This window comes from Leptonychotes weddellii, chromosome X (genome assembly GCF_054177405.1).
Source record: "Leptonychotes weddellii isolate Sample4059 chromosome X, ASM5417740v2, whole genome shotgun sequence".
NCBI lineage: Eukaryota > Metazoa > Chordata > Mammalia > Carnivora > Phocidae > Leptonychotes > Leptonychotes weddellii.
In genome coordinates this window covers 68761504-68777998 of record NC_138385.1, presented here as the reverse complement: position 1 = coordinate 68777998, position 16495 = coordinate 68761504, and the positions used below count along the sequence as shown (strand labels likewise).

The following is a 16495-nucleotide window of genomic DNA, read 5'->3' as shown; positions in this document are numbered from 1 at the left end:
AAAAAAAAAAATAAAATTTGTGAACTCATTACCTTGATAATGAAGTTATTTTAGACTTTTGGTTGAAATTGTGCCACCCAGAAGGGAGATGTGCCCCTTTAGATGGAACTGGGCAGTGCCAAGTTCTTGGGCACCTGCAGCTGGCTGCCACCCCCGTCAGCTGTTGGACGAGACTGATGGGCCAGGCTTTTCCCTGCTGCCTCTGACCCTGGGGTATGACAAAGGAGTTTGTTGGGTCACAATGCCTGCAACTAGCAACCTCAGCAAAGGCGTGGCAGTCTGGCAAACTCAGTAGCCCTTCACATCAAAAGCACATCAGGCTGTCTCCCATACAACAACCCTTTTCTGTTCTCTCTAGGAGGGTACACATATTTATTTCACATTTTGTCCATCTTACAATCCCTTGATACTTCCTTTCTCTTTACTCTTCTTGTTTCCAGAACAATCTAATCATATTAGTTACCGGTTTGGTGGGGGTCTGTATTTTTCACATACAGAATTGCCACCAGCCTTTATGAATAAGACAGTATTAATTTTCCCATCTTAGCTTATTTTTCTTTGGGTTTCCCACTAGAGATTCAGAGTTATGCGGCAAGAGATCTTTGGATTTATGTAGAGACAGAAAAAATGGTAAAGTCCTTTCTGGTTATCCTGAATAAAAGCAGAAATAGGAAGTTTCACCTCACTGTCAAGACACCCCCGTAGCTAGTCAAAAAGAAGTCAGAAGATGCCCCTACCTTTGTAGTATCAGAGTAGGCTCTTTTATAGGACCTTGGCATGATTTCTTTCTTGTTATTTGGGATGCTGTGATGACCCTTCCAGTCTGACCTGAGATGTTGCTTCTTTGCTCAACCCTCCATACTCTCCTAAAGCCTTCACGGCCAGCTGGTACCAGAATTTCTGCTTCATGACATCACTGTTTCTATAGAGAACAGTGACAACACAAAGTTGGTGGCTCCATTCTTAGGATTCTGGATGTCTAAGTGGTCCAGCAAGCTCTAACCTTCATCATGAAGGCTGATTATCCCAGAAAAAAGGCCAATCTCCTTGGGACAGGGTCAGCCTTGCACAGACTTTTTTAAGTTATGAAAGGGCCTGAGCCCCACTTATTCTTTTTCATTATATGGCCAGTACTGGATTGCTGGCTACTATATTCTTTAGAGGATTATCCATTAGACTTTGAGATGCCTTTAGTTTTGCCCCAGTTTGGAAACATTAGCCCATCACCAAATAGCTCACACTGTGCCCAAGACTTGTCTTATCTTCCCCTTGTCCTTTCTCTACATATTTCCACTTTAACCTCATACATGAGAATAAATGCATCTGAATTAAAAATAAGTTGGGAGGATCCCCTAAATAATATAGTTTTGTATTCTTCGTCTACTTCAATTTCTTCTTTTCTTTGTTACCCCTGAGACTGCATGTCTTAACCCTGCTGTACAATTTTGATCTTGTTAGTTCATGGCATAAAAGAGAAACAGAGCTAGACATTTGTTAAAAGTGGCAAGACAGATTTTATTCAACTTCAGTAAGGAAGAGAGTCTTCCTTTTTTTTAAGGATTTTATTTATTTATTTATTTATTTGAGAAGGCGAGAGAGAGAGAGAGAGAGAGAGAGAGAACGAGTGGGGAAAGGGGCAGAGGTAGAAGCAGACTCCCTGCAGAGCAGGGAGCCCAATGTGGGACTCGATCCCAGGATCCTGGGATCATGACATGAGCCGGAGGCAGACGCTTAACCGACTGAGCCACCCAGGTGCCCAGGAAGAGAGTCTTCCAATGAACAGAGCTCAACTCCACTGAAACAAGAAGCAGAAGGCTTTTTAAATGCTGGGGTGTGCTAAAGGAAAAACTGCTGAGGGAAACGTGGGTGTGTATGTATGTGTGTGTGTTTGGTTGGGGGGTGATCAGTGTGATTAGGGCAACTGTGTGTGCTAACTGGTACTTATCAAAGTTAGGCTCCTACCCTTTCATAGAGATTAGGAGACAGGGGTCCTTCTTTCTTGATAATTACATTTCAAAGGGATGGCTCCCAGGTCTTTGAGAAAAACATTTCTGGGTTGTAGAAGATACATCTCAAAGGAATGGAGAAAGGATTTACAATGATACGTTTTCCAAAGTAAATGTTCTAAGGAAAGGGAGGTCAGGGGCCTATAATCAGGTTTTGGCTGAAACGAACAGTAAATTCTTCTGGCAGTGTTGAACTTTCTTAGGCAGGCCTTTTAAGGAGGCTGGGATCATCATCCTAGGGACATGGCCTTGAGCTGATAGAAACTGTGTTAGTGTTTGTTCACGTCTCTTAATGTAGGGAAAGGATGATACTGTTTGTGCCCGTGCAGTTCTATAGGCCAAGGGTGAGGCCTAGTTGAGAAGAAGTCTCAGAGGAGCCTGACTATATCAAATCATCATGCTGTATACCTTAGATACATACAATTTTTATTAAAAAATAACTTTTGGTCAAGGAGGGAGTCTTTGTCGGTGGTGATGAGCTAAAATCTACAGCACAAGACTTGTTTTTCCTCTATCGCCTTTTTGTCAAGAACTTTTGATGATTAAAGAAAAAGTTGGAGCTCCTGGATCTGGCTCATGTCTGTAGAATAAGCAGCAAAGAAAGAAAACGTGTATTTATTCTCCAAGCCCAAGAATGTATATCCCTAAGATTAAAAAACAAAAAGCCTCTATGTCTCCCAGCCCAGAAGGGAATGACTATGATCTGGGCCTGGAAAATGTCTTACCCAATCCCCTGAATGACAAAAAGAGAACTATTATGGATGATTAGAGCCCTGTCCCATGGCGCCCCAATCCTGCCATCCTGGAGGATAACCAGGAGCAAAAAAGAGCGGCATTTGGATGGGAAAGCAACAACAAAAACATGAGGAGGCTCAGTCATAGGTTACAGTATATCCTCTGCCTCTTCTTTCTCTTAAGCTGCTGAGATTCTCAGACCAGCCTATACTGACTAGAGGTGGGAACAGATGGGTCGGGGAGAAGGATGTTCAAAGAATCAAAAGAAGGAATATGCCATGTTAGTGTGTGAATATGGGTGAAGTACTATGCACTCAGATTAGCCTTTAAGAGCCAAACATAAAGGGCGCCTGGGTGGCTCAGTTGGTTGAGCGACTGCCTTCGGCTCAGGTCGTGATCCTGGAGTTCCGGGATTGAGTCCCGCATCGGGCTCCCTGCTCGGCGGGGAGTCTGCTTCTCCCTCTGACCCTCCCCCATCTCATGCTCTCTCTCTCTCAAATAAATAAATAAAATCTTAAAAAAAAAAGAGCCAAACATAAAGATGGTAGACACAGGTTTTTTTTTGGAACCATTATCATCCATTTTCTAACTTCGTTTATTCTACACAAACATCTCTTCCACACAAACTTGTGAATAACTGTACAAATCAACACTTTACGCTTTCAGTTTACATTTGGTTTGAAAGAGCTATTAAGGTAATAAAAATGGAACCTGTGTTTGTAATGCAATTGTTATGAATAATGGCAAAATGAAATTGAAATGAGCTGAACTATCAGCCTTCATGAAATCACTGTCTGCCTGTTAGTCTCACGAAGTATCTTCCAGTCTCAGATTAGGCTGCCTAATTTAGTTTATGGGATGACACCACGACCATTTGGAAAATGCACGGTGATACCAGTGATTAACAGACATTATTTATTGTGAACCAACACAAATGGGAGCTCCACTTCTTTTTTGTCTCTGCACTATTTTCCAGACATGAAAATACACAATGTCATTTAGAGCAGCTTCATGCAACCATGCTAAAGTGAACAATTAGATAGCTCTTCTGAACATCTCGCAGTGGTGCTGCATAATTACTTCCGTCAAGTATTTATGTTGTGTCTGTATTGTGCCTGTCTGTCTGGTCTTTTCTATGAGCGATCGAAGCAGTGGAGAGCGACAATAAAGGACTTTAAAAGGCTATAAATATTCTCATTTTTTATTCCAGAGGGAAGCTGTTAAAGAAAAGAGGACTCTTAGATAACGCTGGGGTTTCCTTTTAGGCAGAGGCTTAATTAGGCAGCTAAGGTCTGTTCTATTGCCTCGTTGTAGAAAATGACTTCAGAGCTATTTGTGAAAGGTGGGCTTGGCTTGGCAGGGGCCATTTCTGGTCAGGCTCCTCCCTCTTATAATTGGGAAATTTCCCTCCTCTGATTTCCTAGAACATTTGCTTCTTGTCTGTGTAATTCATCTGACATTTAGTAGGTCTGGCCTGGTAGAGTTAATGAACTTTTCCTATCCCTGGATCACCTGCGTTGAAAGCCTGGCGGGCGGCGTCTCTGTCTCTCATCGTATCCGCCACAATACTGGGCACACGGCTGGGCTCAAGGAACAAAATAAATGACGGTTTTTGGAATTTCAGGCAGCAAACAGTTCAGAAGCCACGGGGTCCTGGAATCCGTAGTAATATTTCAGTGGGCAGTCTACTTCCGAGAGCAACACTTCCCACACTTATGTGTGCCTCAGAACCACCTGGAACACTTGTGAAAATAGGTAGTTGGGCTCCATCGCAGACGTTTTTAGTCTGCGGGGCTGGAGCGGGGCCTGAAAATTTGCCCGCTACTGTGTTCTACGTGCGTCATCTCATTTTTCGGAAACGGGTGCTATTTTAATCCGGATTTTTGTCAGTGGGGGGGCTGGATCACGGCGCGGGGGGGTGGTCCGGCTAGACGAGGCACTACCCACTTCCATCATTTTGGAGGTGGGTGTGCGTGTGCGCGCGCAGAGAGTGGTACCCCTTTTCTTTCTTCTAGGGTCCGAAGAGAAATTTCCAGAGAAAAAGAAATAGCTAAGGGGTCCCTACTCTGATCTTTTGGCCCCATCTGGTGGTTTCGAGGCTGACTGAACGAAGCGCTGATCCGTTAGCCCCCCCTGCTGGTGACAATGGTGGGGTCGGACGGCGGCCTCCGGGACCCATTTGCGGAGGCGGCTTTTGCTGGAGGCGGCTTTTGCTGGAGGCGGTTGCTCTGAGGCCGTTTTCCTGAGGCGGTTAGTCACTTATTGGGGCCCTCATCCGTGTTTGGTTTTTGTGTCTTGTTTTGTTTGTTTCTGTTTCCTACTACTCGGGGGGAGTCCCTTTACAAAGCCGAGGGTTTGTGTCAGTCCGTCGCCGATGGTTTGTTTCGAGGTACAACTTAATTTTCTAGGCATTTAAAAGAGCCTTTCGCCTTCCGTATGTAAGTACGTCGACGTATTTTGTGTCAGAGCTGGAGATGTAGCTGAGGAAGCTAGGCTATGAATCGCATTTTTTTTTTTTTCCTGTCAAACCAACAAACTTGTCTCGAATGTCTGACGAAAAGTACTAAAATATATATTAACTGGCGACAAAGTTTTTTTTAAAAAAATTTACTGACTTATTTGACGCGGGGGGGGGGGAGGGGCAGCGGGAGAAGTAGGCTCCCGGCTGAGCAGGGAGCCCGATGTGGGGCTTGAACCCAGGACCCCGGGATCATGACCTGAGCCCAAGGCAGACACTTAACGGACTGAGGCGCGACTGAGCCACCCAGGCGCCTGGCGACAAAACTTTTAATCCTCTCCTCTGTTGGTGTCTTTGTCAGTGAATGAATGGTTTAAGGCAAGACTCTTGGAGGAGAGGAAGGGGATCTGGAAGCGGGAAGCCTTTCGAGTTCCCTCATGGTATTGGTAGGCATCCCTCACGCCCCCAGCGACTCTGTTAAGGATCCCCCAGGTTTTAGGGACGTTAAAATGGGATGAAGACTGGCCTAGTCTTCAGCTTGGTCATGTCCTTGCCCCGTGGGGGTGTTAGGCTGAGACCCGTGCCTGTGGCTCTCAAATCGAGAGGGTAAATGGAGGTAATGAGTCCATGTAGCCACTAGGAGGTCGCCCCGGCTTGGAAAACGTGTTTCCAGAAGGTAGGCGATCACCCCTTTACCGAAGCCCGTTTTGCCAAGGCATTCCTCAAATTAAAAGGGAAATTGGTGATTCCTTCCTTATAGAATCACTCCCCACCCTAAAAACCGCACTTTTTGTGTGTGTTACATTTATTGATACGTTTCCTTCAGAAAAGATGTTCATAGGTTCAAGGAAAGCAGTGTCTGTTCTATTTCATTATGAGCTTTATCTTTCCAAATGCTTGAGGAGAACGACTGTGTGTTACTGATTTTCATTTATCCTGCAAGGGATATCACTAGGTTCAAGAATTGCCATGCCCAGAACCATATAGAAGTGCTTGGCCATGGCCAAGAAGGTTGAATCGCCTCGGTCCGAACTGCCTGGCTTATTGCAGCAACTTCCTAACTGGTTCTACTGAGTCTTTTCTTGCTACTCTTAAACAGAATTTTTTTTTTTTGAAAGAACCAATATATTTTTATTAGCTAGTTATTTTTAAAACAGCTTTATTAAAATATAATTCGAATACCACGTAGTTCACCTCTTTAAAGTGTACAACTCAGTGATTCTTAGTATATTCACAGAGTTGTGGAGCTATCACCATAATCAACTTTAGAACATTTTCATCACCAAAAAAAGAAACCTCATACCCTGTAGCCATCACGCCCCAGCTCCCCTAACCCTGTACTTACCCAGCCTTAGGCAATCACTAATTTTCTTTCTGTCTCTATAGATCAGCCTATTTTGGACATTTAATATAAATGAAATTATTTGGTATTGTGGTCTTTTGTGACTGACTTCTTTCATTTAGCATAACTTTTCCCGGTATAGAGTTGTGACATGTGTGAAATGATGTTTACAAGGGACTCTAGTTAGATACTCGATGCCAAGGATTTTTGCTGGAGGCTGGTCGTGCAGGCAACCCTCTGCCTAGTACATACCGAAATGCCAAAGTCCCAGGAGGAAGTCTCGTGTTCACCATAAGCCATATTGTTTGCACAATGAAGGTACAGTGAACTACTTTTATGGGTTAGGGTGGTGGGAATCCTCCCCAAATCCAAGTTCCTAGATCCTAGCTAAGGGTCAACCTTGCCTGCAGGATTTTCAGATGATAACATTCTCAGGTCTGCTATGTTAACTTTTTTCTACACAGATTTTGATAGAGATTTCGTTGATTCTGTAGGTCAATTTGAGAGGGATGCCATCTTAACTAAGTACGTATTTCAGTTGATGAGCATGGGATGTCTTTACATTTATTTAGGTCTTTACTTTTTCTTAATAATGTTTTGTGGTTTTCAGTGTACAAGTCTTGTACTTCTTTTGTTGAATTTATTTCTAAGTAATTGGCTCCTTTTGATGCCATTATAAATGGAATTGGTTTCTTAATTTTATTTTCAGATAGTTCCTTGCAAGGCTATAGAAATACAATTGAGTTTTGTATATTGATTTTACAGCCTTGAGCTCATTTATTAGTTTTAATAGTTTTCTTATTTTTGTGGATTCCTTAGCCTGTTAATGTGATAGATTATGTGGATTGATTTTTTGAACCAGTCTCGCATCCCTGGAATAAACCGCACTTGGTCATGGTATATAATATTTTTTATAATTGCTAAATTCTGTTTGCTAATATCTTGTTGAAGATTTTGCATCTCTTTTCATGAGGGACGATTGGTACGTGTTTTTCTTTTTTCGTAGTCTTTGCTTTTGATATCACGGTAGAAGTGTTTTCATATGAGTTGGGAAGTGTTCCCTCCTCTTTATTTTCTGGAAGAGATGGTGTAGAATTGGTGTTAATTATTCTTTAAAGATTTAGTTTAATTCTCCGGTGAAATAATCTTGGCCTAGAGACTTCTTTTTTTGAGAATTTTAAAATTACAAATTGACTTTCTTTAAAACTATGGAGCTATTCAGATGATTATTTCATATTGGGTACATCGTGGTAGTTTGTGATTTCCAAAGAATTTGTCCATTTCAATTAAATTGTGAAATTTATGTGTATAGAGCTCATAGTATTCCCTCATTATGCTTTGGATGTCAGTAAGGTTGCTGTGTCTTCTTTGTGGATTGACCCATTTATCATTATGTAATATTTCTCTGTGTCTATGCTAATTTACTTTGCTCTGAAGTTTACTTTATCTGATATTAATATAGCTACACTGGCTTTTTTTCTTTTTAAAAAATTTGTTTTGCCAAACAAATTTTCAATTTTTAGCTATTAAAAATTATTGAGGCTTTTGCTATCTTTAATTTTTTTGGTCCTGTTTAGAAAAATTTTTCCTTCTGGAGGTTATAAAAGTATTCTTTTATATTTTGTCTAGTATTTCCATGGTTTAATTTTCACAATTAAATCTTGGATCCATCTGGAATATATTTTCATGTAAAAGTAAAGTAGATAATAGCAGATCTTTTCTATCGGTTTTTTTTTTTTTATGTTATGTTAATCACCACACATTACATCATTAGTTTTTGATGTAGTGTCTTTTCTATCGGGTTTTAATATGAGGGATGTAGCGGGGAGGAGAAAGGAGAGTTTATGAGAATGTTGTCTGCCTGGGAAGAGGGAAATATTGGAAAGTGATAGAGTCAAAGGGCTATTTCCTCTTTTCTCAGTGTTCTCTCTGAGTGGAACATGAAGGAGAGGTTAAGTCAACTGGAGGTGTGAAGGTTGAGAGAAAAACAAACAAACATTTTTGGAAATGTTCTTTTGCTCAATAACTTTTTTGTTTTTTGAAAAGCGGGAAGAATAGGAAAAATGAAATGGCTTCTTTTGTAATTTTTATATTGCTGTTGTTTTGGTAGATAGAACTTTTCCTCTCTTGACTAAAGAAGGGCTTACAGTCTTTTATTTGCCACAGTACTGGAAGTCTTAACTATAGAAATCAGACACGGAAAAGAAATACATATCACCCAAATTGGTAAAGAAGTAAAACTGTAATTATTTGCAGATGACATGATGCTATATATAGAAAATTCTAAAGACTCCACCAGAAAGCTACTAGAACTAATAAATTCAGTAAGGTTGTAGGATACAGAATTAATATACAGAAATCTGTGGCTTTCTATACACTAATTATGGAGTAGCAGAAAGAGAAATTAAGAAAAACAATCCCATTTACAATTACACTAAAAGGAATAAAATACCTAGGAACAAATTGAACCAAAGAGGTGAAAGACCTATACTGTGAAAACTGAAACATTGATGAAAAAAATTGAAGACAACACAAACAAATGGAAAAATACATCATGATCATGGGTTGGAAGAATTAATATTGTTAAAATGTCTGGGCACCTGGGAAGCTCAATAGGTTAAGCATCTGACTCTCGATTTTGGCTCAGGTCATGATCTCAGGGTCTTGAGATTGAGCCCTGTGTCGGGCTCTGCACTGAGCATGGAGCCTACTTGAGATTCTCTCTCTCCCTCTGCCCTTAACCCTGCTCATGCTCTCTCTCTCTCTCTCTCTCAAAAAAGATATTGTTAAAATGTCCATACTAACCCAAGCAATCTATAGATTCATTGCAATCCCTAACAAAATACCAACAGCATTTTTAGTAAAGATTTTATTTATTTATTTGACAGAGAGAGTGAGAGAGCACAAGCAGGAGGAGCAGCAGAGGGAGAGGGAGAAACAGGCTTCCTGGGATCATGACCTGAGCGGAAGGCAGAGGCCCAACCAACTGAGCCACCCAGGTGCCCCACTGACAGCATTTTTTACAGAACTAGAATAATCCTAAAATTTGTATGGAACCACAAAAGACCCCAAATAGCCAAAGCAATCTTTTTTTAAAATTTTTTTATTGTTACGTTAATCACCATACATTACATCATTAGTCTTTGATGTAGTGTACCATGATTCATTGTTTGTGTATAATACCCAGTGCTCCATGCAGAACGTGCCTTCTTTAATACCCATCACCAGGCTAACCCATCCTCCCACCCCCCTCCCCTCTAGAACCCTCAGTTTGTTTTTCAGAGTCCATCGTCTCTCATGGTTCGTCTCCCCCTCCGATTTCCCCTCCTTCATTCTTCCCCTCCTGCTATCTATATAAGTGAAATCATATACTGGAACATCACTGATCATCAGGGAAAAGAAAATCATATGCACCCCTATGTTTATTGCAGCATTATTTACAATAGCCAAGAAATGGAAGCAACCTAAGTGTCCAATGATAGATGAATAAAGAAGATATTTGTGTGTGTGTGTGTGTGTATAACAGAATAGTACTCAGCTGTAAAAAAGAATGAGATCTTGCCATTTATGACAACATGAATGGATGTAGAGGATGTAATGTTAAGTGAAATAAGTCAAAGAAAGACAAATACCATATGATTTCACTTATATGTGGAATCTCAAAAACAAATGAACAAACAAAAAAAATAGAAACAGTCTCATAAAGAAAGAACAAATTGGTGGTTGTTGGAAGGAGGGGATGGGTAAAGTAGGTGAGGGTACAAACTTCCAGTTTTAAAATAAAAGTCAGGGAAATTGAAAGTACAGCACAGGGAATATTATATTATTATAATCATGTTGTGTGTTGACAAATGGTAACTACAATTATCATGGTGATCATTGTGTAATGTATAGAATTGTCAAATCACTATATTGTACCCCTGAAACTAAGATCATATTGTATGTCAACTATACTTGAATAATAAAAATTAAAGAAAATAAAGACGACTTAAAGTGACTTGGGTTAACACTGTATTTCTTCTTTAGTGCATCCCAGTGGGGCACTTGTCCACAGTGATTACCCTTAAAAGAAGATACTAAATTGCTTAGTTAACAAATATTTTTTAATCATTTATCAAAGAGCCGGGTATAGGGTAATGAATATGTGTTTGTCTCTGAAATCAGATTGCTTGGGTTTAAATCCCAGTCCAATAACTTGCTAGCTGTGTGATCTCAGGCAAGTTACTAAACTTCTCTGTACTCCAAGTTTCTCTTCTGCAAAATGGGGATATTAACACCTCACTGTATTATTGTGAGTCTCAGAACAGCATCAAACATAGAGTAAGCAATTGATAAATATTAACTATTATTAATGCTAATAACTGGAGATAGAGCACAATGGATATGGTCCATATAGTTATGGGTCTTGTATTCTTTTTGTTTTGTTTTATTTTTTTATTATACATTTTAGTTTTTTTATTTTTAGAATTTTAAAAATTATAATTAAAGTATAGTTGAAATATATTAGTTTTAGGTATATGACATAGTGATTCGATAATTACATACATCACAAAATGCTCACCACAATAAGTGTAGTTACCATCTGTCACCATATAAAGTTATTACAATATTATTGACTATATTCCTTACACTTTACTTTTCATCCTTGTGACTGGAAGTTTTTACCTCTTAATCCCCTTTATCTGTCCCCCCCCACACACACACAGCTACCAGTTCATTCTCTTTATTATTTATTTATTTATTATTTTTTATTATTATGTCCAGTTAGCCAACATAGAGTACATCATTAGTTTTTGATGTAGTGTTCAACGATTCATTAGTTGCGTATAACACCCAGTGCTCATCACAACACGTGCCCTCCTTAATACCCATCACCTGGTTACCCCACGCCCCCACCCACCTCATTCTGTAACCCTCCGTTTGTTTCCCAGAGTCCAGAGTCTCTCATGGTTTGTCTCCCTCTCTGATTTCTTCCCATTCAGTTTTCCCTCCCTTCCCCTGTGGTCCTCTGCGCTATTTCTTATATTCCACATATGAGTGAAACCATATGATAATTGTCTTTCTCTGCTTGACTTATTTCACTTAGCATAATACCCTCCAGTTCCATCCATGTTGATGCAAATGGTAGGTATTCATCTTTTCTGATGGCTGGGTAATAGTCCATTGTATATATGAAGTACATCTTTATTTCTGAGTCTGTTTCTGTTTTTTTTTTTTTTTGTTCATTTGTTGTTTTTTATATTCCACATATAAGTGAAATCATAAGGTATTTGTCTTTCTCTGTAGGACTTACTTCACTTAGCATAATACTCTCTAGGTAAGGACCTTGCATTCCTGAATGAGGAGATAGGTTAAAAATTACAAATAGCAATAATTACTCTAAAATAAATGTAAGGGGCTGAGATAGAGTATAAAGGAGTGGGAGGAGAATACTACTTTAGATAACATGGTCAGAGAAAGCCTCTCTGAAGAGGGGGCATTTAAGCTGAGAGTTGAAGCATCAGAAAAAAACAAGTAATTTAAAGAATGGAGGGAAGAATGTTCCAGGCAGTGGGAACATCATGTACAAAGATTCTGAAGAGAAGGATTTTATTATATTCAAAGCCCTGAAAGACGACCATTATGGCTGGAATGTAGTGAACAAGAAAGAGTGGTATGAGATGAGGTTGATGATATAGGCAAGACTTTGTAGATCACAGTAAGGAGTTTGGATATTAAGTTCTGTGGGAAACCACTAAAGCATGAGAGAAAGATGATATATTTTTTCTTTTTTTTTTTAAAGATTGATCTTGTATTCACATTAGAGAAGATCAAGATTGGAAAGGGGGAGAGCAGCTTGGAGGCTCTTGGCAGTGGTCCAGATGAGAGACTGTGGTGGCAGTGGACGTGGAGAGAAGTGGATGGATATAAGGTATAATTTTAAGGTAGAATCAATAGGACTTGTTGAAGGATTGGATATGGGAAGGTAAGGTGATGGAAGAGAGTTTGAATCGAGGATGATACCCAGGTTTCTGGCTTGATTAACAAGTTTGATGTGGTACCAATTTTTGAAATGGGAGATATTGGAAGGAGGATCAGCTTTGGTAAACATTGTGAACATACTGAGTTTGAGTTGTCTATCAGACATCCAAGCGGAGATGTGTTGTAGTCATTTGGATTTATGAATCTGGAGTTCAGGGCCAGCTTTTAGATGATATTTAAAGTCGTGGCTCTGGATGAGATAACCTAGGGAGATTGAAAAGAGAAGAGGGCCTGGGATCATGTGAATATTCCACTTTTAATGTAGAAGCTGTGAGATACTAAAAGGAGAATGGGCTGATAGTAAAGGCAGGGATGTAGTTTAGTGGTAGAGTAGCTAGCTGCTGTGTATGCAGCAAGTCCTGGATTTTATCCTTGGTATCTCTATTTACTCTTTGCATCTTCAGAGTATAGGGCAGGGCTGTTAATTCTTCCAAGTCTTTTGTCAATTACTCATATATAGTTTTTCTAGCTCCTGGAACAAAGCAGGTGCTCAGTAACTGTTGGATGAATGAATGGATGAATGAATGAATGAGTGAGTGAATGAGTGAGTGAAATGAATGAGAATATCTAGTTGTAATACCTGCTTTGCCACAATTCAGGTTTGTGATATTGGGCAGTTAGCAAGCTACAATTTTGTCATCTGTAAAATGGCACTAATAAAAGTACCTATCTTTTTGGACAGGATTTAAAAGAATAAAAATTTATAGCATTTAGCACAGAGCTAGTGGTAAATTAATGTTAGCTACTATTAGCTCTACTGCACTTTGGGTGCTTATCCATAAAATAGGGGCAATAATTTCTGCCCTGATTCCCTCACAAGGTCATTTGTGAAGCCAGCAGGAGTTAACATTTGACTCTACAGAGGGTTGTTAATGTTAATGTTTTAATTGGTCTGAATCTGCATTACGCAGCCACTCTCGTCCCCATCCTCTGGCAGGATTATTTAAATAAAAACGCCTCTTTAAATTGACCCAGGGGCGCCTGGGTGGCTCAGTCGTTAAGCGTCTGCCTTCGGCTCAGGTCATGATCCCAGGGTTCTGGGATCGAGCCCCGCATCGGGCTCCCTGCTCCGCGGGAAGCCTGCTTCTCCCTCTCCCACTCCCCCTGCTTGTGTTCCCTCTCTCGCTGTGTCTGTCTCTGTCAAATAAATAAAATAAAAAATTAAAAAAAAAAATAAATAAATTGACCCAGTACTCGGCTGGTCAGCCCTGCCGGGTTCAGCCAATTGTACTCGAAACCACGCCCCAATGCGAAGGCTATTAGCCGCCCAGTTCAATTTCAAAATACCCAGCTCCGCCCCTCCGTGCTAGGGGCGCACACGCCCCAACGGTGCCCGCTGATTGGCCCCTGCTGGCCAATCTCCACTGCGCTTCCTCCTGGGGCTGTAATTTTCAAAATTCGCTACTGGGCAGATTGGAGCGAGCCCAGGCCAGGTTGAGAAGGACACAGGTCGCTACAACGCGGAGCTCCGTTCATTTCCGGGCCTCTCCTGGTCTAGGAGTGCGTCCATGATCTTCATGTTCTGCCCTCAATCTCGGTGTGAGGTAGGCGCCTTTGGGCTTATACGGCCCGCTCGAATGCCCGGCCCTGTCGCAAGCGGGTTGATGCCTGAGCACTACTCCAGCCCCTTGTGAACACGCTGTCTTCTCTCGCCGGCAAGCAAGGCATCCTTGCCATGAAACCTTTGTTTTGTTCTGCTGTCAGTCAGCAGTTTGTGCGAAGTTGGGCAGGGAATGTGTTTTAGAGGGTGAGATGGCAAAAGAAATGGGACTGTGTCCTAGCTTTCAGATAGAGCGACCAGTACACATGCCTGAATCAGAGTACATTTACAAAACGTCTTTTCACAAGTGGAAGTGTGGAGGATCAGTTTCATCCACAGGACGTATTTAAGTCAGACAGTGCTACTTGCGGGATGTCTTTGAATTACAGGTTGGAGGATATGAAAAAGGATGGAAACGTGTGCTCTCTCCTTTGTTACCGCTTTTATCTCCACTGGCTCTTCTATCCCATGCTCCAACCGCTGCAGCTCCGGGCTTTCCCACTTCTCTGTGCTTTGGTCCACTTAGGATCCTAGAATGTCAGAGGCCAAAGGACCCTAGAACAGTGCTTTTTAAACTTTGAAGTGCATACAAATCACCTGGGGGATATTGTTAACTTGCACTTTCAGATTTGGTAGGTCTAGCTTGGGGCCTGGGATTTTAAATTGCTAACAAGCTCCCAGGTGATGCTAACGTTGCTGATCTGTTGACCATGGTTGGACTAGCTAGGAGGCTCTGGTCCCATGGCCTCATTTTCTTAGGTGGGGAAACAAAGGCCTAGAGAGGGAAAAGGGACTTGCCTAGCATCATCCAGCCAGCCTGGGGCAGAGTCAGAGAGCCTAGGCATTCTTCCCAGCCCAGTGCTGCTTTCATGGACACCGTGCTGCATTCTCTCCCCAGTGTCTTGCTGTCTGTAACCTGCTTTTAGATATAAAATGAAGTTGCTGTTGTTTCCTGTAGACTGTCTTGATCTACAGTCTTGGAGTCTAAGCAACGGGGCTTCTAAATGAGCCAACTTGCCCCTGTTTGGGTTTTAGCACCAGTTCTGGGATGCGCAGTGGAGTCTCCCACACTTATCAGTGTATATGTATGGAAGATGGAAAGTCTGGAAAGTGGAAAGGATTCTAATTTTCTCGTCCAAGTAAGGCCCCGTTCTGTAGGTGGTAGAAGTCAATAATGTTCTGCTGAATGTCCCTTAATGAAAGCTTGTTTTTAGTGGAGTCAATCCCCTCCCCCTTCCTAATGGCAGAGAAACTAGTTACTTAAGTCACTGTGTGTGTCCCCCAAAACAAGTGATTAGTGTCCAGGATAATGAAGGTGGTGTATGAATATCATCTGGATAACCTTATTCTCTCTGAGGTTTAGTTACCCTGTGATGTCATCAGCTGGAAGTTTTCTAGCCTGTTGAGTTCAGTCTATTTTTTCTTTCCCCTTGAAAGATGAAAGTTTCAGGACATGAGTCTTTGGTCATCCATAAAAAAATTGTCCGAGGTGTGAATAATAACAGCAGAGTAAGTGGTTTTCATACAGTGCATTTAAGGGTGGGTGCACCCAATTTGGCTTTATTGCTGCTCGGCTGAGTTTTGAAAGATGAGATGGAAAATAGGTTTGGATTTGGGGGAGGAGAGGGAAAGTAAGATGCACCACTTATTTTGAGGGCCTACCATGGGTTAGGTTTCACACATACGAATTTACTTTGGAGTCATATGTTGCTTCTGCAAGTAAATGGTGGTATACCTCTATTGCAAATGAGAAAATTAAGCCTCAAAGATCTTAAGTTGTCTGGTTTAGAAACCCAGTTGCTTCTTAAAAAAAATACCTGCTCATTCTGTCTCCTTACACTACCACAGTACAGCCTTTCGATTTGGACCATGGACTGTTTTGGAGTGCTTTTGAGTATGATTGGAGAGACTTCATGGTATTTTAGAAAGAGCCCTGGAAAGAGCTGGGTGACCTATACTGCTCAGTAGTTTGTCCTGTGGAGTAAGTCACTTAACACACCGAGGCCTCTAAAATGGGAAGAATTGTATTTGTACTGTGTACCCCCACAGTTTTGTTGTGAGGATCAACTGAGGTAATAAATGTGAAGGCACATACTTGTACTGGCTTTTCCTGACTGACAAAATGTTTAATACTTCTTCATCCAAAATCAGCCTTTCTCCTTTCTTAAACCTTCCCCTCAAGCTGCAGTCTTCTCTGCTTCCCTTTCTTACCAGCCTGCCTCCAGCCTAGCATTCAGCCCCTTTCTAACTCCTCCCCAATACATTTTTTATACTCTACACTCCAGGAAACTTGGGTGTCCCTGCATCTGCCATGCTCGACGTGTTCAAGTCTCTGCCTGGGCTCAGGCTTTCTTTGCCGGGAAAGCTCCCCAGTCTACTTGGGAACCTCTTTG

At 41.2% G+C, this 16495-nt stretch overlaps 1 protein-coding gene across 10 annotated transcripts in view; it reads left to right on the top strand.

Moving 5' to 3' along the window:
* The window catches only part of CCNB3 (cyclin B3), a 67079-nt gene that overhangs the window by 3784 nt on the left and 46800 nt on the right, over positions 1 to 16495 (top strand). For 2 of the 10 annotated variants that reach the window (XM_081808877.1, XM_031041389.2), the window contains exon 1: positions 13904 to 14106. The exons of 1 other annotated variant lie outside the window; for it this stretch is intronic. The gene's annotated coding sequence lies outside the window, so the exon portion shown is untranslated. Of the gene's footprint in view, positions 1 to 4756; positions 4992 to 5014; positions 5180 to 5577; positions 5646 to 9447; positions 9541 to 12323; positions 12453 to 13903; positions 14107 to 16495 lie in introns of those variants that run through there. 7 more of the 10 variants (XM_081808870.1, XM_081808874.1, XM_081808873.1 and 4 more) reach the window with 7 other exon arrangements.